Below are 24,957 nucleotides of genomic sequence, written 5' to 3' on the forward strand. Positions count from 1 at the left end.
ATTTCCAAGACCAAATTTTAAAAGTTATTATGAGGTGTGATTGTATTTTTAGTTTAATGTAGTTAAGCAATATCAAGAGGAAAGGATTTAAAGTTTACCTTCAATATATTAAGATAAGTTAGAACTCTAATAGATCCCATAAAATTGATGGCACTACACAAATATGGGAAGGCCTTATAGAAGAATTATAGATATTTTAATTTTGCCTAGAATAGAGTTCATAATTGTTTTTTTGTTGCTTTTTGTTTATATATATTTATATTATTTACACTTATGTATATTTGTGTAGGACTTTATTTTAATAAAGTGATTTTAAAAATTAAATTTGGATTTTTATTTAAATACTATTGTCGAATAAATGTGACATCACAAAATAATCAGGCGAAATGGCAGACCAATCAAAGGAAAGTATTTTCCTTACAGGTTTCTACATAACTATTTTAAACTAACCAATCAAATTCACGTTGTCAGCGCTGCCAGTGATTGAACTAAGCAACATTTTGCCCCACTACTTACCAATGGAGTTGCACACCCCTGGAATAGAAATTCTTATGTGTATTAATACTCGTATCTAGGGACTATTTATTCTGTCGTAAGAACAAATTGTTTACCGCTGTCATTAACGTCGCTACCATAGAGTAATAGAGATGCAACTCAATAGGGGACTCTGGCGCAAAGTTTTGCTTTGTCCAACATCCAGAGGGCGCCATAATGGGCCATTCTAGTAATTTGATTGGTCAATTTAAATCTCCATTATAAGCACGTGTAAGAAAAATATTTTACTGTGAAGATATTGATTGGCTCATTAGTAATGTTTGGCACGCACGTTTTTTTCTAAAATAAATTTATTAATTAAAATTCAATTAAATATAAATGTAATATACAAATAAATATATTTAATATCAAATATAAATATTACATATTTATATGTATATAAAACTTTGGTGCATTGCAAATCAAAACTATATCTTCCGTTTTTTTTCTTTTTCATATTTGTTTAATGCCATCAATTTAATAGGATCTATCAGAGTTGTCTTTTTGCTTTCTTATACTGAAAGCAAACTTTGAGTCTTTCCCTCTAATATTCTGTTCACCTGTTTTATTCAAAAGTATACAGCACACCTTGTTAGTACTTTTAATATTTTATCCAAAAAATCATCAGTTTAGAAATTAATGGTAATTAATGGCAATTATGAACATAAATGTGACTGACTCCTTCAATTTACCTTCTATATCATTTTGATTTTGATCGACTTCCTTGATTTGTACATATTCTGGGTTCGTGGTATTATTTTCGCCATCACTAAATTGAATCTAAATCGCCATCATAAAAAAAAAATCATATCAATATCAGGATCTTTTTCTATTTTTATATTATAAACCCCGAGGCGAAGCCGAGGCGCAGCAGGGCCGAAAATTCTGGTGTAATATACTATTCATCATCAAATACAACTTCAGAGTATAAGTATCAATCAGTATCATATCAATATCAGGATCTTTTTCTATTTTTATATTATAAACATAAGTATGGAATAATAAATGAAGTAATATATTAGGACGATAACGAACACAATTAAGTAATTTATTTTTTTCAATTTGGAAATATATTAAAGGAATGTATTTATAATCATTAAATTGACTATTGATTTTCCAAAACTTAGGTCTATAAAGTAAATAATAATAATACAAGGTTCAAAGAATAAAATATCATATAGTCACATATCTTATTGCATTAATCGTTAAAACACCTTAATATTCATTAATGTTTTGAAATGTTTACAAATGTATTGTTAACAATTCATAACTTCTTCTATAGGGTGGAGCAAAAGTCCCGCTACCACTGACGCAATTTCCGCTGGGTGGCAATAATGGAACTATTATTTTCAATAAATATTGTCACTATTTCTGCTCATTCTCAACATAATGGTTAAAGCGAAACTGATCTAAACGTCATATAACCAAGATAGCACATAATTAAAATGGTAGCGGGACTTTTGCAAATTATGTAATTTATTATGCTATCTGATCAAATGCTATTTTGAACATTTTGACTAAGTCGTTGTTCTGATGAAAAAATGTGTTGTAGTTCTTGGACAATAGTTCGCTTCACTGTTGAGTGAGTACAACCCCTATCAATTTCCGCATCCGCATTGCCCATAAAATAAATTTGTACAAATTGAGTATATATATCTGCCTGTGGTAACAGCGCTTTTAGTAAGTGATGCATTTGTTTTTGTAATAGGTCAATTGAAAAGTCCCCGGCCTGATACATAGGATAAATCCATGTTTTTTAGTTGGCCCTAATCCTCAAAAGATGCGTGTATAAATTTGACAGCTGTAGGATCATTATTTTGTGAATTATATTTTGACTGAAGCAACTTTTGTTATTGTGAAAAAATGGATAAAAAAGAATTTCGGGTGTTGATAAAATATTGCTTTTTGATGGGAAAAATACAATTGAATCAAAAACTTGGTTTGATGCTGAGTTTCCGGACACTGTCCCATGAAAATCAACCATCAAGGTGAACGCAGTGGACGCTCAAAAGAGGTTGTTACCAACGAAAACATTAAAAAAATCAACAAAATGATTTTCGATGACCGTAAATTGAAATTTAATGAAATAGCAGACACTCCAAAGATATCAACCGAACGTGTACATCATTTCATTCATGAATATTTGGGTATGAGAAAGCTCCGTGCAAAGTGGGTGCCGCTCGATTTCACTTTTAATCAAAAACAATGACGAGTTGATGATTCGGAGCAGTGTTTGAAGATGATCAAGCATAACAAACCCGAGTTTTTGCGTCGATATGTGAAAATGGATGAAACATGGCGACACGCGAACTTTTTTTTATCCATTTTTTTTCACAATAACAAAAGTTGCTTCACTCAAAATGCTATAATTCACAAACTAATGATCCGATAGCTGTCAAATTTTTACACGCATCCTTTAAGGGTTAGGGCTAACTAAAAAAAATATGGATTTAATTCTAGTAGCGCCATCCATGTGTCAGGCCGGGGACTTTTCAATTGACTTGTTATTAATACCGTATTCGCCTTGCTTGTCTATTAATGCAAGTACAACATAACAGTAGTAATTAATTAATTTGTAAATTAAGATTGTACTAAGGATATCTAATGTAATATGTAATTACTAAAAAAAAATAATCTTATGTAAGAACTGTCAAGACTTCCTTCGAAAAAATAAGACATTGTTTTGTCTTTTGTCATATTTTAAACACTACTTTTCACCAATTAGTGTTTTTTTGGACTAGACCTATTGCTTAACTGGGCTTCAAACCAAGGTCTTCGGCGTTACTACTGGCATGAGTGGGATCATTTTCCTTTTCGGCTTTTGGTACTTTTGCTCATCACAATTATAAACAATTCACAAACATAAATTTAGTTAGGTCAAGGACGCAGCGGGATTCGAACCCGCGATTATCGCAGCACTAATACGATCGTCCTGTCGCCTTGATCGCTGCACCAACCCAGCCAGCTACTTAAATTATTAGTCCGATAATACATGTGTTTTATATACCGGGTATTATAGTATTCACTTATTTAAAGTAAAAAAGCTTGAATGTTAGTAAATTGTCCGTTGAATTATTAAGATTGATTGAAACATTATTATCGTTTTATAAAACATGTTCATCTCAATCAGAATAATATTTAACAAACAACTGGTGATGGGAAGGGGCAATGCCTGGTAAATATAGCGAGTGGGCGCAACATGTGGCTGTACGTTGTCATGTTGCAAAATCATCTTGTCGTGTTTTTGTTTGTAACATATAACATCTTCGGAGCTAAGAAAAAATGTATTGTTTAAACCCAAAAAGTAAGTAACCTTAGTATATTATGCAGTAGAAATAATCATTTATATTCAACAAGTAACATTGGAAATTAAAATATTTTTTTACAACAGCCCTAAAGGATGAAAGTTCCGAAAATAGCATTAATATATTGATTTTAGTATTTTATCTTAAGGGGGTTTAAAGGGGTAAGTTTAGAAATTTCAAAAAAAAAACATTTAAAAAATGATTTTTCAAAATTGAAGATTTAGAGATGTACCTTTAAGCGTGTTTTTCTGGAAACTCCTTCTCTCGAGACGGTTTACTGATATCATCATGATACATTCTTCTATTGTATCAAAGTGAAAAAGTTGAATAATTTTTGTTTCACCAAATTATGGCTGTTCGAAGAAACAAGAAATTTTTTACCATTTTTTTGACGAATTTTTTAGAAATAGTAAAAATCCAAATTTTGGTATAGTTTCACATTTAGGAAAACGATTTTTTCAAGTTTCTATACTGGAATGCGCCTTTGATGCTATTTAAAGTAAAAAAAACCCATGGAGAAATATTAGGATTATATGTTGGATTATTGGTAATTTTTTACGATGAATTATTTCCGTTTTCACTTAAAAAATATAGTGTATATTTTATTCACATTAGTTATATAATAAATAGTGCAATATATTAGTCTTGCAATTTATTGCCTTCGAACTTGTATGGTCCTTCAAGATACACTTCAATCATCATTTTCAGTCGTTTTTATCAAAATCAACACTTTCAGATCGTTGAAACCAAAATCCAACCGACAATTGGAAATAATATGGTAGAATCATCATAAGTTTCTAAACGTGCTTGATGGGCTTTGACAATAAGAATCTTCAAATCAATTAATTGTAATGAATGTCGAAAATATGAATACTAAAAGGAAAACTGTTGTTTTTTGCAGAAGAATGTCAAGTCCTTCGAAATGGAGAGTTATATCAGGTTGTGTGGCATCGATATTTCAACTTAAACTCATTTTCATCAACAGATATCGCTGTTCAAAATACATGCAAGCCCCTAGTAATTTATAAATATTTCGCAATCAGCATACATTTTTTTCGAAATTTTGTGGTAAAAAATATTTTTAACAAAAAATTGAACCGACTTCAAAAAATAAACAAGGAAATCATTAAAAATCATAAATTAATCAAACTTAGATTTTTAAAACAATAAAACATTTTAAAATAAAATATGTACATTATAATCGTAAAAACTAAATAAAAATAAACACAAACCTTATTAAACCTATCTACTACACGTATGTTGTAATCTACTATTTACAAACAATTTAGCATGGATAATATCTACTTAAACTTATTTATCTCTTTAAAATATTATTTTAATTAACTATTACCAAGTGATCTCTTTGAAGTTGATGCGATATTAATTTAGAATTGTTTTGTTGGTAATTAAATTTTTTGTATATGTCACAAATATTATATTCACATATATTATTATTTTTGTATTGTTTGGGCTCGGCACCGACTTCATAGTGATCAGTTGGTGGTAGTTAAAATAATATTGTAAATAGATAAATAGGTTTAGCTAGATGTTATGCTAAATTGTTTGTATATTACTATTATAACAATTTTAATTTGAACATATATATGAGCATATTTAATACATGTGCGTATCCATTCAATATTTATTTAAATTTTGCAAATTGGATTCAATTATATACCAAATTGAATAGATTTTAGGAATAGTTGACCATTGATAGTAATAGTACAGATGGCTCGAATTCCTTTATGTGAGTATATCTAATCAAAATCACAGCTCGTTGGTCATGTAGTGATCCTACGGCATTAAAACTGAATAAAAAGTGTAAAAAGTGTTTAAAAATATCTAAAATATTATGTTAACTGAATTCAAGACAATTTATTCTAATTATATTATATTCTTCAAATGTACGTATAATTTTCAACAACTGGCAACGTTGCAAATTTGAATCCTTTTGCTCATGCCAGGATGCTGCAGAACTGACCTCTTGCAGGAAAATGGAGAGTAAACAAAAAATAAATATATAAATAATTAAATTAAATTAAATTAAATAAAACTTGCGCACCTATTGACCATTATATTGCGATTGTAATAATTGTCCTGAGCCCTGGCCTGACACATAGATGGCGCTACTAGAATAAAATCCATATATTTTTAAAAATAAAAAATGTGTTTTACCATGGTAGACCGGGGACTTTTCAATTGACTTTTTATGATCAAGGTTATTAAAATTTTATACTAATTTCTTTGTACCGTTATATGTTAATTTATGCATTTTAAACTGTCCATATTTTACGCTTTATATTTTATACTCTTTTTTTTTAAAACTATCTCGTTGTATTTGTATATTTGTAAGTATCCCTGCATTTTATTTATACACCACTTTTGTTTATTTGGGCATTTTATACTGTCTCTTACACTAATTATACTATATACTGTAACATTATATTGTATTAGGTCCTAAATAAATATATTTCTAAACTAAAATGATTCACGTTAAAATGCATTTGTTTGTTAGTCACATTATAATAGTGGATTATCATTGCTAATTGTTGCCGTTCTAGAATAGGAAGTGCATTATTGAAAAATAATACAGTTCGGTCTAAATGCAATAACTTTCTGACCGACTTCAATAATCGTTCTGTGAAAAACGACTAACATCTAAGCAAACGCCAATCAGAGCATCGATTTTCGAACAAATTAAGTAGAAAGCGCCAAGCTAATTATCAAACGGACAGTTGCATTGTCGTAACATAGAGTAAATTAATTTTAACCAGCATATTTTAACATAAATACCATAAATAATATTTTATATAGCACGAATATTCATAATTTTAAAAATAACCTGCAACAAATGCAATATTAAATAGTTATTAATGTCATTTATGACGTACCTTACATGACATAATTAGGCTAAATCGAATATATGTTTGTATTTTTTTTTTAAATCGACATATAAATCAACATGTGTTTGTTTGACAACACGACCTTCTCTGGATATAATTTAAGATAAATTTCGTTCGTATTTCGTAGAACATAATACATCCACGGCCACCTAAGATATATATCACGGTCAGTTTTGATGGTCAACAAACGACCGAACATTACCGGCTCCGTTCGAACCCGTCCGATCGTCTTATAGGCACCAAATTCAAAGTTTGGGTTTGTTGACTAGTCGCGCAATAAGTTTCGCGATTTTTGGAGCGGTGCTTTCGCTTCGTTAAGGATCAGCGCGAACAGTCTGCGGTGAAAAATCGTCCGGGAAATCTCGCGGCGATCGAGTGTGGCGTAGTTATTCGTAGATATTTTTTTTGTTTGACAGCGGCGAAAAGGAACTTTGTCGTCGAAACCTAGGTAAGACGAAGACTCGTATTTTTAGACGCGATGATCTAATATTTTGGTAACCTTTAAGAGATCGTATCGTCCGTACAGTACAAACAAATTAAACGTTTTATTAATAGATATCAAATTTGCCAATATTGTTTCGTTTTCGCTAACTTGAGAAATGACGGTGTTTTGTGTTTTTTTACTTTTTATTTGATCCGCGTTTAATGAATGAAAATAAAATTGTTAGTACATTGTATATAGCTCTAATTGTTCTAATTGTCGTTTATAATTCGTTGAAAGTTGTTTGGTTTTTGCGTCGTTAGCTCGAAGATTGTTGTTTTTTTCGAATATTCATCAAATATTTGTTAATATTTTTTAAAACCTAAGATTCTATTTTGAGGTCAATATTAACTGGTCAATTGAAAAGTCCCCGGCTTACCATAGTAAAACATATTTTTTTGGTTACTTTTTTTTATTCAACATAATTCCCTTCAAGGGTGCTACACTGATTATAGCGACCCTTCAACTTTTCGATACTATTTTTGTAGTACGATTTGTCCCTTGCTTCAAAATAGGCCTCAGTTTCGGCAATCACCTCTTCATTCGACGAAAATTTCTTCCCAGCGAACATTCTTTTGAGATCTGAGAACAGGAAATAGTCGCCGGGGGCCATATCTGGAGAATACGGTGGAGGAGAAAGCAATTTTAAGCACATTTCATGGATTTTTGCCATCGTTTACTGACTTGTGACATGATGCTTTCTTGGTGAAGCAGCACTTTCTTTTTCTTCAAATGCGGCTGTTTTTCGGCGATTTCGTCCTTCAAACGGTTCAATAACGCTATGTAATAGTCGCTGTTGATGGTCCTTCCTTTTTCAGGTAGTCAATTAACATTATTCCATCGCGTCCTAAAATACAGACGCCATAATCTTGCCAGCCGACTGTTCCGTTTTTCCATGCTTTAGAGCGGCTTCATCGTGTGCAGTCCACTCGGATGACTGTTGATTGGAATTCGGAGTGAAATGATGGAGCCATGTTTCATCCACTGTCACATATCGAGGCAAAAACTCGGGTTTATTAGGCTTGATCATTTTCAAACACAGCTCCGAATCACCAACTCGTCGTTGTTTTTGGTCAAAAGTGTACACGTTCAGTTGATATCTTTAAGTCTAATCCGCTATTTCACTCAATTTCAATTTACGATCATTCAAAATCATTTTGTGGATTTTTTATATATTTTTGTCGGTAACAACCTCTTTTGGGCGTCCACTGCGTTTACCGTCTTCGGTGGTCATTTCACCACGTCTAAAGTTAGCATGCCAATCCTTAATGGTTGATTTTCCTGGGGAAATGTCCGGAAACTCGGTATCAAGCCAAGTTTTTGCTACAACTGTATTTTTTTCCTTCAAAAAGCAATATTTTATTAACACGCGAAATTCTTCTTTATCCATTTTTTTTCACATAACAAAAGTTGTTTCACTAAAATGCTATAATTCACAAACTAATGATCCGACAGCTGTCAAATTTATACACGCATCTTTTGAGGATAACTAGAAAACATATGGATTTAATTCTAGTAGCGCCATCTATGTGTCAGGCCGGGGACTTTTCAATTAACCTGTTATAGGAAATAAGTTCAGGTACAACTGAGTCGCACATTATTCAATTACAATTTTTGACATCTTGCTATACATATTTTCTAGATTATTTTTCGAGCTTTTTGAGAAAACATGTCTGTTTATTGAACATACTCTGAATTAATTGGTTCTTATGGTCTGGTGTAGATATGTGATCATAAAATATAACTAGACGATAAACAAAAATTCGGTTTAAATTACCAGATTCTTATTTGCTAATATGCCCCTTCAACTATTCCTCGATTCAGTGGCGGCTTCTAAAAAAATTTTAAGGTGTTCTGCAATTTTCACAAAATAAACCTATTTTTTATAAATCAGTTCCTTCTTTTGTTATTTTCTGTTCGCAAATTTGGTCATTAAATTGTCTATATCGGAGATACATTGCTTCTCAATAGATAGCGTGGAATGAGTTGTTAAACTATCTTCGGCCATTGAATTTGATCAAAACATGATTTAGTGTTAAGAAACACTTTTCGGCCTTTGATGTTGTCATGGGCGTTGTTAATACCACGATTTATAATGATTGTCTAGGCTTCTTCAACGTGTCTCCTAGATGGTTTACCATTAAACCTTTTAGAAGAGGTAGTGCACCATTTAATGTTCTGCAATCATTTCTTGAATAAATAACTCACAGTTCAGTTCGTAATCGATCTTTATCAAGTGTGGGTAAAAGGAACATATGGAAGTGTGTTTATCTTCAGGAAATTGGTCGCAATTCTCTCAAAGGTATCCCAAAAAAAATTAATGCAACTACTAGATGCTTCTTAAAATAAAATCGATCTTTCGCACATTTTATTATTACATGACACAAGCAGAAATTCGGCGATCAAATTTACTGTTTTCCGGACGGTTGCGTTTATTTTCTGGTGGCTCAGGACTTATTATATCTGATGCTTCCGATACTAATGATGTTATCAATATTATTTCTACCTTTTATACTATATTTTATATTATGTTCCTTTTACACCTACTGTTTTTTGTACTACTGCAGTTGGTTGAAAAGGATATCTACGTGGGCATCACATGATGGATAAAAGTTAGCTAATTAAAAAAAAATTTTTTTTGCTCTTTTTGATCTCACAATCTGCCCTATCGGCTATGTTATATCTACATGGCATTTAGAAAATCACTTCATTAAGCGATTAGGTGGTGTTAAACGTTTTAGTCTACGCACTTCACTATCACGTCGCATTATTCACATATTTGTCGCTGGTTAGCGAGTATGTTGGGATGCACTGACAATCTTTCGAAGTACTTCATACAAACATGTTGAATTACGCTCGTTAAAGGTTCAAGAGGAATTAGTTAAAAATTAAAGATCGAATCATGTATGGCAAATAAAGGCTGCTCCACTACAGACTATATTGCTGGAGAATTGATCTTCTATTTCATCCATACACCCAATGAGATGGTTTCTATTTTCAGACATAACATTAATAGTCCGTATATTAAAGTTCCAGCGAGTTGGAGAGCTGTGGGGAATCCTTCTGCTAACAATTCTAACAATTTTGTTCAACGTTTCTACTCGTTGGGGTGAATTATTGGTTTGGATTCACTGGTCAATCTGGTCGGGATATTAAATTACTGAGTTCACGTTACTTCCGGCTCGCACTTCCATTGTAATTTTTTATCATTTATTATAAAAAGAATTCGCGAATGTTAAAAGCAATTTCCTTTTTGGTAGAAAATATTTAGTATTTTAGTGAGATTACATAATTGGGGCTCTGCACCACTGCAGCGCTAATACACCGGCCTCCATTGCCTCGATGGTTTTTTTACAGTTAAAGTTTTATCAACTTCAATTAGTTTAAAGTAATTTTTTAGTAAATTTGTATTTAAAGTTTATGTAGATGATCATTTCCATTGAATTGTTGGAATATCTAACAATAAATCGCTATAATAGTGGATTTTATATATAACCGAGTGTTGTTATATTGCAAAATCATTTTACGGCGTTTATATTTCTATAACGATATTGTTATTGTATCAATGAACGGCATAAATATAACTGATAGCGATATTTTATGCCGGTTTAGTTTGGTTTACGCTTGCGCTGGCTTATTTTCGAGCTTATTCTTCGATTTACGAAAGGGTTTTTTGTCAATTGTACCGAAAATTTTACTAAAACGCGTTCTAACTGTATCTCTTTCTTTTTAACAAAAGAGGTATGATTTTTGCTTCAAAACAACTGATATTTAAGTGTAACTTGTTTATAATGATAAGTAATCTTAATAGGAATATTAATTATTTATATAATACGTAGTAATTTAAATATTGCATCCTGCTGGTATCTAGCAATATTCATAAAACCGTTTTATTATTAACTACTAAAAAAGATTTATTTAATATCAGTTCGAGTCAACCATATAAGAAAATAAAAAACCAGAATATTTGCTTATGAAAGAATGTGTTTTATGCAATAACTTTTCAGTTTTTTTTTATGTTTGTACAGATCGACACAAATTCAAATATAAATTAAACTATTTGCAGACAAAACAAAAATAATTTTTCTGTATATAGAATTTCATATTTCTTTCCTAGTAATACAAGTGTGAAATAATAATATGAAACTATTATAGTAAGATATGGCATTTTTTAATATACGAGAGCTTTATGTGAAGTAATGGTAATTATTTCACTACAATATATATTAATCAACATATTTTCGATTATTTCCTATAACTTTCCCCCATCTTTCTGGAAACATTGCGATACAGTGTCAAGAAAAACGATGTTGCTTTAGCAGCGATCTATTAATTGATTTAGCACATCTTCAGCATTTTGAAATCGAATGCCAGATAAACCATGTCACATTGATTTTAATAATACTCCATATTAGGAATGTCGAAAAATATCGACATATATATACTTTTCACCGATATTTTTTTTTGCCCGATATATCGATATTTTTCTATATTTCCAAAGAAGTATCGATGCTTGTAAATGAGGGTATTGAAATTTTTGTTGCAAAGAAAAATATCGATATTAAAAACAAAGACTTTCGTAGAAAGTTATCGAACTTTTATTTTGGATTTTTTTCCCCGATTATTAAGTGAATTTTGCGTGGAAAAGTAGGATTGGAGTAGAAAAATATATGTCATGAAATATTTTATAAAACTTATTAAAGTGGTTGTAGTATTTTCAACGTTATTTATCTGATAAATATGTTATTTATATTTTTTTTTGATTGATGTTATGCAAGACCCAACATATTTACCTATTAAAATATGACACTGATGATAGTCTAGACTATATGAAAACGTTATTTTATATTTAATGGTATTAATTAGCTGTCATACATAAGTTGTCATTAATCTCTAAGATAAAAAATATACTGTGGATTTACAAAGATTTTAAACAAATTATATTGAACGGGAACTGCTGAACAATTGTTTATTATAATCATTAGCTTTCTGAAAATTTATTATGCTCCATCTGACTAGTTTTCAAGTGAGGTCCTCTTTTGATAGTATGTATTTGATGCAAGAAAAATAGAAAAATAAAATTGTAAAGTACAAAAATCCGTGAATCAGTGTTTTTCCTAGTAAAATTACTGTGACACTATCCTTTGTTGTCAATGAGCTTGACGATTTAATTTTTTCTGATATTTTGTCTAATTGCTTATTATATATTTACATTATGCATATTTTTTAATTCATACTTAATAAAAATCAACCGATTTGTAATCGTGATGAGGGCTAGATTTAGTTGTTTGAATTTTTAGGTTATATTTAATTTTTATTAAACATTAGGCTTGTTTGTCAATTAAGAAACTAATGTCGGGCATAAAAATGATGGAGGTTTCGTAATTTTAACGCGAGCTTTCTTAGTATCGGGATTATAATTAGTTGAAAGTACCTGTTGTGCAAGACTTATTAATAGTTTATTGTATACTCATGTTGATGGCTATGATCTGAAACAGACATCCTGGCAGATAGTTCAACCTGTATTTTTGGACCTTGAAAATTAATTTATTTTTAGATATTGTTATGTGTTATAATCAGAGCTTCTGCTTTTCGTTGTGTTAGCAGACGTTATTCGGTTTACAATTATAGTAATATAAAATCATCAGTTTTGCATTTTTCTAAAAAGTACAAGTGTGGTATTTTATCGAAAAAAATCTATTTAACATATTTTTTAATTATTATTTATTATTTAACATATTTATTTATAAGGGTTTCAGTATAGTTACCTATTGTGTAGAACTACCAATTACCATTTTTAGTTATTCAAAACATCAAACCTTAAATGCATCAAACTAGTGTTCGTACTATCGACTGAAAATAGTCGAAACAGTCGATAGTCGCAAAACAATTAAAACAATCGATAGTCAAAAAACTAGTGATTGAATAGAGTAATTACTATTGTCATATGCACGGTTTGACTATATTTTCCATTCGTGATATCAGACGAAAATGTAAGAAATTCTTCCCGTATAAATTGTGAGAGAGGAAAGGACGGAGATAATAGCTTGGATGAGTTAAATTTGAAATCAATTTAAATTGGTAATTGGCAGTGTCAATTAATGTTAAATTTTAGTGTTTCATCGTATTTAATTTTTATATTTAGAAAGCAATGAAGACATAATACAATAAATGTAATTGGTTGTTATATCTTATTCGAATGTTCTAATTTATTCCAAGTGTACTTAAAATGAGACGTAGATATACATACTCCTTCTCGTACTAATTTAAAAAAAGAAACGGAAAAAATAATTGCTGAATACTATTACGTTGCAATGTATAATTTTATTTTAAATAAAGTGGAATTATCGTGTTAATTTCTAAAGTTTTCAGTCTTTTATTAATGACATCTAATTGCAGATAGCAGAAGTTGAGGATTCTCTTTTAAAATATTCCCTAACCATATAAGGTTTCGCTGAACGCAGCATTCTACAGAAAATTTATAAAATAATAAAAATAGGTTATAAAAAAGATTTATCTGTCTTACCTGCTGATAAAGTAAGTCTTAATCAAAACGTTTCGCAACCATCATTCTTTTCTATACTTTTTAATAGCTATGAAAACAATTTGTTGAATCTTAAAGCAGAGTTTTACTATTAGAAAGTTTATTTATTAGAAATATTCAGTATAAATATTGAATATAGTTGATCGCCCCTTTACCGTTATTTTTTTTACTAAATTTAACAACTGTTACTGTAAAAAGTTCTTCAAATCGTTTCAAAATCTCTGGAACCTTTCGAATCAAAATTTAATTTTCAAGATCTTAGGAGAAACGTTTTTACAATCATAAGGCTTGAACAAAAATCGAAAGGAAAAAGTCAATCAATAAAAATATTAACTATTATTGTTATAAAAACAGTAAAAAGTATTTTATTATTTATCATTCACTATTTTTGCCCTATTACATTAATAATCTTATAAAATAACGCTCCAAAATGCTGCTATATTAATGTACAATATATTGTTATTTACAAGCAAACTACAAAAAAAACAAATATATGTTATTACATATAATTTTCTAATGTAAGCACAAATTCGGCACATTATTTTTAAGGTCGCGGCTAGGACGACAGAGCCAAAATGTTAAAAATCAGTCGAATGAAACTATTAGAATCGAATATAGTAACTAAAAGTACACGACTGAAACAGTCGATAGTAATTAGTAGTAAAATCAGTCGGACCAGAAATAGCGACTGAAAGTAGTGGACTGAAACAGTCGATAGTAAAAAGTAGTCAGTTACAATCGATAGTTTCCAACGCTAATTAACTAATTCACGGTCTTACATGCTAAAATCTTTGTTTGTTTTGTTACTGATATAGCAAGTTTTAACAATCACATCTTTAGAGTTTTTAATATAAACAGTAACAGTGGCATCATAGGTTTTACTATTGTGGATATTTATTAACAAATCGTATCTGTATTATCTCACATCTGATGTGATTTAAAAAGTTGCACTTGCATGCAGTTTTTTAACCAATCACTTTTAATCAAGAATCCGGCTAATTGATTGATTGTAAACGTAAATATGGATATATTGAATTAGTGTATATATTTTGATTTCTATATAATACGGAAAAAAATCCCGGATATTCCTGCAGGTCATTCCGTATACCGCAGAAAAACCTAGGAGAACTTGAAATTGGTTCTTCGCAATTAAAATATGAAGACGATGGTCAACAGGTGTGTAACTATTTTAAAATTTGGTGCATGTTCACCGGACAGCAAGCTGGGTTTACTAAATTTCCATGCTTTTGTGTCTATGGGTTAGCACAGACCGATCAAATCACTGGATCAAGAGTAGTTGGCCGTCAAGGGAGCTTAAAGTTGGTAAAAAGAACGTCCTCCGAGAAATCCTTGGTGCCTTCACATGATGTTATTTTGTATTGCACTGCATATAATTGGGATTGATGAAGCAATTTGGAAAATCACTTCCCAAAAATTAAGATTGTTTCAAATATATAGTTCCAAACTTCCAGGCTTCAGAAGCAATGCTAAAGAAGGTATTTTCATTGGACCAAATATTATAAGACTGACTGAGAAGAATCCTCAAAATGAAAAATGGATTGCGTTTAACGCGGTCATAGAGAAATAAACAATCATAAGAACCATAATTATAAACAAATCATCAAAATAATTCTGAGGACATTTCAAACTTTAACTTAACTTTGCTTAATAAGTTTACAAGTAAATTTTCTTCATTCTTATCTCGTATGCTTGCCGGAAAATTTGGGAGAAGTGAGTGAAGAGCAAGGTGAACGATTTCACAAGGACATGGAGAGATGCAGAAAAGATACCAAGAAAAGTGACATCTCTAAATAATATTAGGCAACTACAGACGAGCTAGTGAGACGTCCATCAGATAGTTCATAGATAAATAAACAATCCTAAGCACTATAATTATAAACAAATGGTCAAAATAATTGTGGGGACATTTCAAACTTTAATTTGCCTAATGAATTTACAAGAAAATTTACTTGATTCTCACTTCGAATACTTGGTGGAAAATTTGGGAGAAGTGAGTGAAGAGCAAGGTGAACGATTTTACAAGGACACGGAGAGATGGAGAAAAGATACTAAGAAAAGTGACATCTCTAAATAATATTAGGCTATTACAGACGAGCTAGTGAGACGTCCATCAGATAGTTCATAGAGAAATAAACAATCTCAAGAACCATATTTATAAACAAATCGTCAAAATAATTGTGGGGATATTTCAAACTTTAATTTGCCTAATGAATTTATAAGAAAATTTACTTCATTCTCACTTCGAATACTTGCTGGAAAATTTGGGAGACGTGAGTGAAGAGCAAGATGAACGATTTCACAAGGACATGGGGAGATGGAGAAAAGATACCAAGATAAATAACATCACTAAATAATATTAGGCTACTACAGACGAGCTAGTGAGACGTCCATCAAATAGTTCATAGAGAAATAAACAATCTTAAGAACCATAATTATAAACAAATCGTCAAAATAATTGTGGGGATATTTCAAACTTTAATTTGCCTAATGAATTTATAAGAAAATTTACTTCATTCTCACTTCGAATACTTGCTGGAAAATTTGGGAGACGTGAGTGAAGAGCAAGATGAACGATTTCACAAGGACATGGGGAGATGGAGAAAATATACCAAGATAAATAACATCTCTAAATAATATTAGGCTACTACAGACGAGCTAGTGAGACGTCCATTAAATAGTTCATAGAGAAATAAACAATCTTAAGAACCATAATTATAAACAAATCGTCAAAATAATTGTGGGTACATTTCAAACTTTAATTTGCCTAATGAATTTACAAGAAAATTTACTTCATTCTCACTTGGAATACTTGGTGGAAACTTTGGAAGAAGTGAGTGAAGAGCAAGGTGAACGATTTTACAAGGACACGGAGAGATGGAGAAACGATACCAAGAAAAATGACATCTCTAAATAATATTAGGCTATTACTGGACGTCTCAGAGAGTTCTTTCAGATTCTTTTCATAAGCGAAAATATACAAAGAACGGGCTTACTGGGAAGAAGAAAGGATTTTAGAATATGTATCGTTAATGAAAATAAAATATTTAACATAAAATAATATGTTTCAAGTATAATCTCATATGTTTTAACGTAATAATGTTTTAAAGTTTAACATAATTACTCAAAATTTTCAAGAAACGTGTCGTATAATGACAAAAAGGAAGTAATTAGAAATTAAAAAATTATTGAAAATATTTTTACCTAAAAAGAAACAGAATAAAGAGATTACCAAAAGCAAATTAAAGTCAAGAACTATAAGATGGTGAATTTAGGATTTTTAAAAAATGATGAAAAAATAAGTAAAGACCAAAGTTTTTCAAAAATGTCAAATTCTTAGTTGTCCTATTATGGTGGAGCTCGTTTTCTAAATTTATTAAATGGCTGTTTTTTTATATTTTTTATTTTTTTTAATATATTTTAAAGTCTCCTTTTACCAACTATGGGTTTACCTGGACTGGGCCTAAAGTTTAACGTGGGCTCCGAACCACGGTCCTCAGCATTAAGCCTACTGACTCGCGAGTGACCAACTTTAGAAATTATCCCAGAAGACATCCGGTCTTACCCAGCCTGGTTACTGGCGTGACTGGGATCATTTTCCGTGTCGGATTTTACACTCTTGCCTAGAACATTCACAAATTTTAAACAATCACAAACATAAATTTACGACCATGCCCCAGCAGAATTCAAACCCGCGGCTATCGCAACAGTAGGAGGACGGTCCCATCGCCTTTACCACTTCGCCACCAAGCCGGCAAATGGCTGTTTTATATAAGGTTGTATATAAATGATAGAAACAGAGAATTTTTATTCACAACTAAATATTTATGCAACTTAATATGATAAATGTAATAGAAAATGGCATAATTGCAACAGGAAATAATAAAATGTGTTTGCATTAAAGTTGTCTCAAATGCCACGAGATTAACCATATTAATTATAAATATTTTTGTACGAAAATAAAAAGTTACACAGATAAGGCTACTATGCAAAATAACATATTATTAGAATGCTTACAATGATATTTATGTGACCTTAGTATCAGTATTAACAAATAAAACCTTGTTATTTCGATATTAACATTCAATTTATTATTGTTTACGCCGCATATTATTATGACTTAAATATTCTAAAGCGTAAATGTTAATTTTTGGTATTGTAACATGCTTTGGTTTTATCAGTAAATTTTTTAAATGAGTAAATGCGTATCTCAAGTAGTACTAGAGTTAGTTGGCAATTTAAAAAAATACAATTTTTTATTATTAAGACTAACCAATTACTTTTGCGTTTAAAAATTCTTCTGTTCTTGCCTGGGAAGCAGTTCGTTTAGTGGAATAAGTGGTAATCAGAAGGTGCTATGTCGTGAGAACTGTGCGCTGCGTGTGGCAGAACTTCCCATTCGAACTTCAACAGTGTATCGTTCACAACTCTTGCAACGTGACCAAGCATTATAATGCAAGAGAATGACCTTGTGTGAACAATACTGAACAATATGGTAGAAAACTGCTGCAACAACTTTATTCGGTTTTGGCAGCTCGTAATAGATTACACCTTGTTGGTCCTACCATATACACAGCAGGATTTTATGACCATGAATACGACTAACTGAACTAACCCATGCTGCTATCGCATCTAAACGTCTGAAAAGAGTTGATTCATCAACTGATGAACTGTCTGAAGGTTCTTTGACCGGGCTTTGGTGATTTTTTTTTTGACCTTAATAATGATTTCCGCAAATAGATGTCGCCATTAATCATAATCCAATCCAAATGTGTTTCATTGATTCAAAAATATAAACAATTGCTAGCTTTCATTTATTAACTGTTGATGAAAAATTGAGCTATTACAGAGCATCAGAGAACAAAGAACTATCCAAACAGTAAGTTTAACTAATTGCACTTGCGTCAATTTTGTATATACGTTAACATACTATATTGCATCAATATTCTGTGAATATATATATATATATATATATATATATATATATATATATTTTTTTTTTTTTTGATTCTTTATTACTTTTTTACTAGTCGCTGCTCACTAACCTACAATTTATTTTTACAATAGCTTAACATAGATCTTGATATATATATCTGGGAGGACCCATGGGTTCTAACTTAGGTTCTAATCTAATAATGTTTATGTATTAACACTGTTATTTTTTTTATTAAATAAACTTAAACTAAACTATATTACTCAGTTTGGTTTAGTTTTATGAGTCTGTGTTCTGTTCTGGTGTTATTTAAGTGTCTTGGTGTAAGTAATCAGACCTATATTATCTGGGTGCGCCTATTATACTTCTTAGAACTTTTTTCGTGGAAGATTGAATTATATTTATATTATTTTCAATGGAATATATCCATAATTGAATTCCGTAGGTCCACATAAGTTTTAATATTTGCTTGTATAATAGTAATTCATTTTGTACTGATAGATGTGATTTTGTGTATTTCATTTACTTTTGAAAATGTTTCCTTTAGCTTTACTGTCACTCCGAGATACTTAGCGTTATTGTTACATAGAATGATGGTATGAAAAGGAATCTTTAGTTTGTAACTAAGCGTTGGAATCAGTGAATTTTGTGAGTTGTTATTATGAAGTTGAAAACGGAAATTTGTTAGTTGTTTACCTCCAGACTAATAGAATAAGTTGCTTATTGCTAATACATATTGCTATAGGTTACCTCTTGGATCAATTTGATATAAAAATTCAAGAAAAAGATTCGGTTTATGACAAGATGACTGTTTCAACATCTAGCATATTCGCCAGATTTTGATTCCTTTGACGCTTCGGTAAACTAGCATATCACAATAAAGTTTTTTATAATAAAGATGATAAAAGTCTTAAATTCGTTAGTTTTGGCCTAAAAGTGGTTAATTTGACGTCAAGGAAAAAAATGACTTGGAAGATCAAATAAATTTCAAAGCAATGAATTGTTGGATAAGGAACCAACAGATACTTAAAGAAGTCTTAGACTTACAGTCTCTTAGTTCAACTTCTCAACATGGTCTATCGAGATGGCATCGCCATCTTATCAGAAATATGGCAAAAAGTTGTAGAAGTGATAAAAATATTTTTAGTAATATATATTGTATCAATTCTTCTCAATAAATGCCTTTTTAATTGGGAAAATGATCATAATACATCGAGTTATACAACCTAATACTTATGATACAACCCTTGTATATTAAAAAAGGTAACTTATAAATACACTCTACTGTTTATGAATCATTACAGTTGTTATGTTAATATAAGAAATAATTAATCAACAACTTTGTGTATTATCCGTGACCAAATGAACCTCCTATTTTAACATTTTGCGTCTGTATTCTATAACAATAGTTAAACTGTTGTTGTGGCCTTTAAACTAGTAAAATAGTAAAAATTTCAGTTGCCTGGAACGTTATTATAATTATGATTTTTTATGGTGTATTATGTACTAGAGTTTTTCTATATCGTCTCAAATTGTTGTCTTAAAAGATAAGAACTTTGAAAATTTACATCATTCATATCATTCGGAAAAAGATAACAATAAGGTTGTGGTAGATTTTACCATAATAAAAAAAAGTTGACCTGATTAAATATCTGCAGTAAAAAATAACTGATCCCACTATAACATCAATTCGTTTTTGTGTTGATTTATTTCTTTCGATTTTATGGTCAATAAAACGAAACCATCTGTTATGGCATGAAGCAAATAATTCCGTAATTTTGATGAGCCCACGTAAGGATGACTAATAAGATGACACACATGAGATGTTGCGGCCGCAGTCTTAACCTTACAGGAATTAAGTGATAACTCGAATTTGAGACAACGACGCGGTCTCAAATAATAAAAATGTAGTGGTAACCGCAAGTGGTATTGATATTCCGAAAACAGTTATTGCACATGGGTATTATTAGACTGTTACTAATACCATTTTTATTATATTACATGACTGGGTAACTGAAAATATTGGGAAGAAGATATTGATATGTAGTATTTAATTTATATTGCGCTCTATAAAAATATAATTTTATCTTGATCTTGACAGTTAATTAATTTTATAACACAAATATGGAATATTGATTAGAATAACAATCCTGACTAGCGAAGGACAAATACTATTATTACTGTGATAAAAATTATAAGGCCTATAAATTATTTTCAAAGGTATATAGTGTAAGTATGTGTCATTTTGCCGAAGTGTGAACAAAGTTTCTTTCGGTGCGTTAATTTTACTTTTTTCTTCAATTTGATGGAAAAGGCGGCTGAAGGTCATCGAATACTGTGTGAAGTTTCTGGCAACCGTCCTCTATCGATGTCAATATGTGAATACTGGTTTTGAGATTTTTAAATTGGTGATTTTGACAGCGAACACAAAGAGCGTTCTGGACAGCCAAAAAAATTGGAAGACGAGGAATAAAACGCAACAAGAATAGGTAAAATTGTTCGCAGTAACACAAGAAACCATTTCCAATTGCTTGTTCCATATCATATTTTACATTTTGACTTCTCCGAAAAAAAAGTCCAGTGAGAGATTCAAACCTCATTCCAAGCAAATTGCTTACCATAATAATAATTCCGAGATTAGGCAATTAAATCACTATATTACAAATACATAATTTATAATTAATAATGTACTTGCATGTATTCTGATCATTTTTTGAAAAAGCGTTAATTGAGGAAAATGGTTTTTCTGCTTTGAATATATCATTTCGGTGTAGATAATGTATAGTTCCTGGACTAAACCATAACTTTTTGCGTTCGAGATTGTCATAGTAAACTTAATTTTCCTGCCCAGTCCGTAGAAAATGTTTGGTAGTCTATAGTAGTTTTAGTAGTTCTTTTAATTTTTTCCTATTGCATGTAAACATTTGATCAAAAGGCATATAAGCACCTAGTACTGAGTAATGCGGAATATAAAAATCGTGTATTTATATTTGTTGATACAATGATTTTAAATAATACCAAATTTAAATTACTATAACTACCACGAACTAGCCTTATCCGTACAATTACTTTTTAAAGTAGGCGGTCATTAGCTAGAACAGCTGTTTGATTTTGTTGTTGAACAGTTGTTTATATTGATAGTTAGCATTTTCACGACTAGATTTTGCAGGTCAAAATACATGTAAGAACTTAATACCAAGTAATACTGAATTTAACAATTGAACATTTGTATCTGTTAATACAATTATTTCAAATATTATAAAATGTAAATCATTATTGCTACTAAGAAAAGCGTGTACAAATATTTTTTTAAAAGTAGGCGTTGCTAACTAAAACATCTGTTTGGATTTGTTACGTTTGACACTTGATTTTGATAGGCGTGACAATTACCTTTCACTTTTGTTTTGTAATATTTTAAACATAAGCAATTGTTCTATTGGAATGGAAATGTTCGAGTTTATCTTAAGAAAATATAATTGCAATATTTTAATACAAGAATTTTCTTTCGCGTTGTGTGGGATTGTTTTTGTCATTTCTCTTTATTTTCACTTGCAGTTACTTATAGTCTATACAAAGTAGTAGTGAACTCAAGTTATCTCAATTTCAGACGTCAAAACGTCTCATTGTTACCGCATTTAACTTTGACTTTTAGTTTATTTCAGCTTTTATATTTTTCAACATTCTAATGAAAATAAAATAACGAAACAGAAATCTTAAAAAATATCATTTATTTTAACATTATTGTTCAATGTTCACTGCTACTTTGGATATACTATATGTCACTTATTATTTAAACATAATGTTATAAACCTACTGATTTTTTCAGGTATATATTTTCATTGTTTATTTAAATTTCATGGATAGTATATTTTTAACATAATCTATTAATTGTGTTATTATTACTCTTTAAGTGTTTTAGTTTTAATTTTAATAAGTTTTAGTGACCATGAGAGATACAGAAATGTTAATATTTATCCACCTCCTTTTCGAGTGCTGCATTTTTCTAGTTGCTTCTTCGTTATTATCTCCAATAGTTAGTATCGAAGTGTTATCAGAAAATATAGCCATAGTAACATTTTATATTTGTGGTATCTCACGTGTCTAGAGAAGCTAAAGAACGTAACCCAAAACACTGCCTTCCGGTACACTTCCTTTTCTTTCTTTCATTGTTGGATAAGTACTTCTTGTTTACAACGTTGACACGTTTATTTACTATTGAAAAAAATTACAAAAATGTACAATTTTTCTAGGTATTTCGTCTCACTAGTTACTAGCATTTTGTCCATATTTCTGGAAGTTTTTTGATGCCGGTATCGAATAATTCCTTGGGCAACTCGGACAGCCATGTGCGCACGAACTCCTCTACCTCGTCTTCGGTGTTCTTTGACCTCCGAGGGCATGCTTCAGTGGTCCAAACATGTGGTAGTCGCAGGGTGATAAAACCGGACTGTCTAATATGGACCTCCCACCCTAATTCCGATATTGTATCGAGTGTGAAACGCGCAGAGTGATGGCGCGCGTTATCCTCTTTCGTTTCGAGCGATAAGCGGGTTTCACGTGTGCTTTCAAAAGGTTATAGTAGTATACACCCTTAATAGTACGTTGGGTGTGCAGGTAATCGACGTATAGCACGCACCGCCGGTCCCAGAGCACCGTGCACAGATCCTTATCCGCGGACCTGGTTGTCTTCTCTTTGACTTGCGTCCCTTCCTCTTTCTTCCTCCAATCATTAGACGACATCTTGCTTTCGGGAATGTAATAGTGTAGCCATATCTCGTCTGTAGTGAAGATTCGTGTTAAAAAAACCGCCCCCCTCCGCCTCGTATCGCGTCAGCAAACGGCGACAAATTTTCAATCGCGTACAATTTTTACTCAAATTTCAGCAGTTTAGGAACCAATCGCGCCGTTATTTTGCGATATTGAAGGAGTTCGTGGATGATAGACTTTACACTACCAATAGTGATGCTGAGTTCAGTCGAAATGTCCAGAACATTCATCCTACAGTCCTCAAAAATGAGTTGTTCTAAGCGGCGAATGTTGCCTGGTGTGATGCTGGTGCGCGGTCGACGATCATGCGGCTTGTTCTCGACGGTTTCGGTTCGGTCATCCTTGGCCCATTTAAACACGGAAGTCTTCAGGCACTCACTACCGGACTGATTTCGTAAACGCAGAAAAATTTCCGTCTTTTTAATGCATTCCCACACTAAAAAACGAATGACAATACGTTGCGCTACGGCTGTCGACACTTAACGTTCAGTCATGGTCGTAGCACGCGCGTGAAACATGCCCGATGAAAACTATGCCACACTGTTCGTAAGGGACCCAGCTATTACATACTCAAGTCACGAGTTTCAAAACGCCATCTAAAGCGTTTGTCTCCATCATATTTCAACCACCATCGTACAATGGATATAACACATTTTTCAGGCCGAAATTGCTATAATGGTTTCTCCAGGGGAAGTTTCCACGGAAAAGACAACTACAATCATAATTAGGGCCCCTGAAATTATTGACAAGAAGGCACTCAAATGACAGCGACCTTTCTAATAATATATGTAAAATAAAACTGGATGTCTTTTGGAATGTTGGTCACTTTCCAGCTCGTCGGTTTAAGCCGAGAACCGTGGTTCGGATCCTACATTAAGCAGTAGATCCAGTCCAGATAAACCCTGGTTGATAAAAGAACGCCATAGAGTCTAACAAAAAATTAATTTCTGTATTTATTAGTTACGTTTAATTTTTTATAGTTTATTTTTAAGCACATGAAACGTATCGGAGAAAAGTATTTAAAGAATTTTATGCAGTTGTATATGATAAATAGTCCTGTGTAAAATATATGATTTGCTTTAATAAAAATACAAATTACAATATACTATCTCGCATGTATTTAAAAGACGACATACAAACTACTTTTAAGTCAAATAATTAGTCTAACCAGCATATTAATTAGGAAGAAAAATTAATCAGTCTTTCATGAATACTATAATTCTAAGTGTACTATAAGGCCAGCATATTAATCAGTAAAAAAAGAATGTTCTTCCATGAACACTCTTGATTATTAAATGTATTATGAAACAAACACTTCTTGTTGGGGCATCTTTCTACTCCTGATAAGTATCAAATCTCGTTTCTAAACTCTCTTTTAGTTGTGATGCAATAACAGTAAAATATCTCAAATTGCTATCCTGCAGCCGATCTAATCTGATTCTTACACTTATCAAAGTAGGCAGAAGTTTCCC

General features: G+C 31.3%; 1 protein-coding gene and 1 long non-coding RNA gene across 4 annotated transcripts in view; one reads left to right on the forward strand and one right to left on the reverse strand.

Moving 5' to 3' along the window:
- Window positions 1-3,774: 3,774 nt before the first annotated feature.
- The window catches only part of LOC143204955 (uncharacterized), a 68,565-nt gene continuing 47,382 nt past the window's right edge, over window positions 3,775-24,957 (forward strand). For 2 of the 3 annotated variants that reach the window (XM_076417934.1, XM_076417912.1), the window contains exon 1: window positions 6,977-7,190. The gene's annotated coding sequence lies outside the window, so the exon portion shown is untranslated. Of the gene's footprint in view, window positions 3,839-6,976; window positions 7,191-24,957 lie in introns of those variants that run through there. The other variant, XM_076417927.1, reaches the window with a different exon arrangement.
- LOC143204982 (uncharacterized) lies at window positions 7,047-12,304 on the reverse strand. Its single transcript, XR_013007713.1, has 3 exons — window positions 11,183-12,304; window positions 8,781-11,126; window positions 7,047-8,016 (listed from the first exon to the last, which is right to left on the reverse strand). It is a non-coding gene; the product is annotated as an uncharacterized LOC143204982 (long non-coding RNA).

Source organism: Rhynchophorus ferrugineus, unplaced genomic scaffold (assembly GCF_030347505.1).
Source record: "Rhynchophorus ferrugineus isolate W39M unplaced genomic scaffold, kcgeb_rfMv2 rfM1, whole genome shotgun sequence".
Classification (NCBI taxonomy): Eukaryota; Metazoa; Arthropoda; class Insecta; order Coleoptera; family Curculionidae; genus Rhynchophorus; species Rhynchophorus ferrugineus.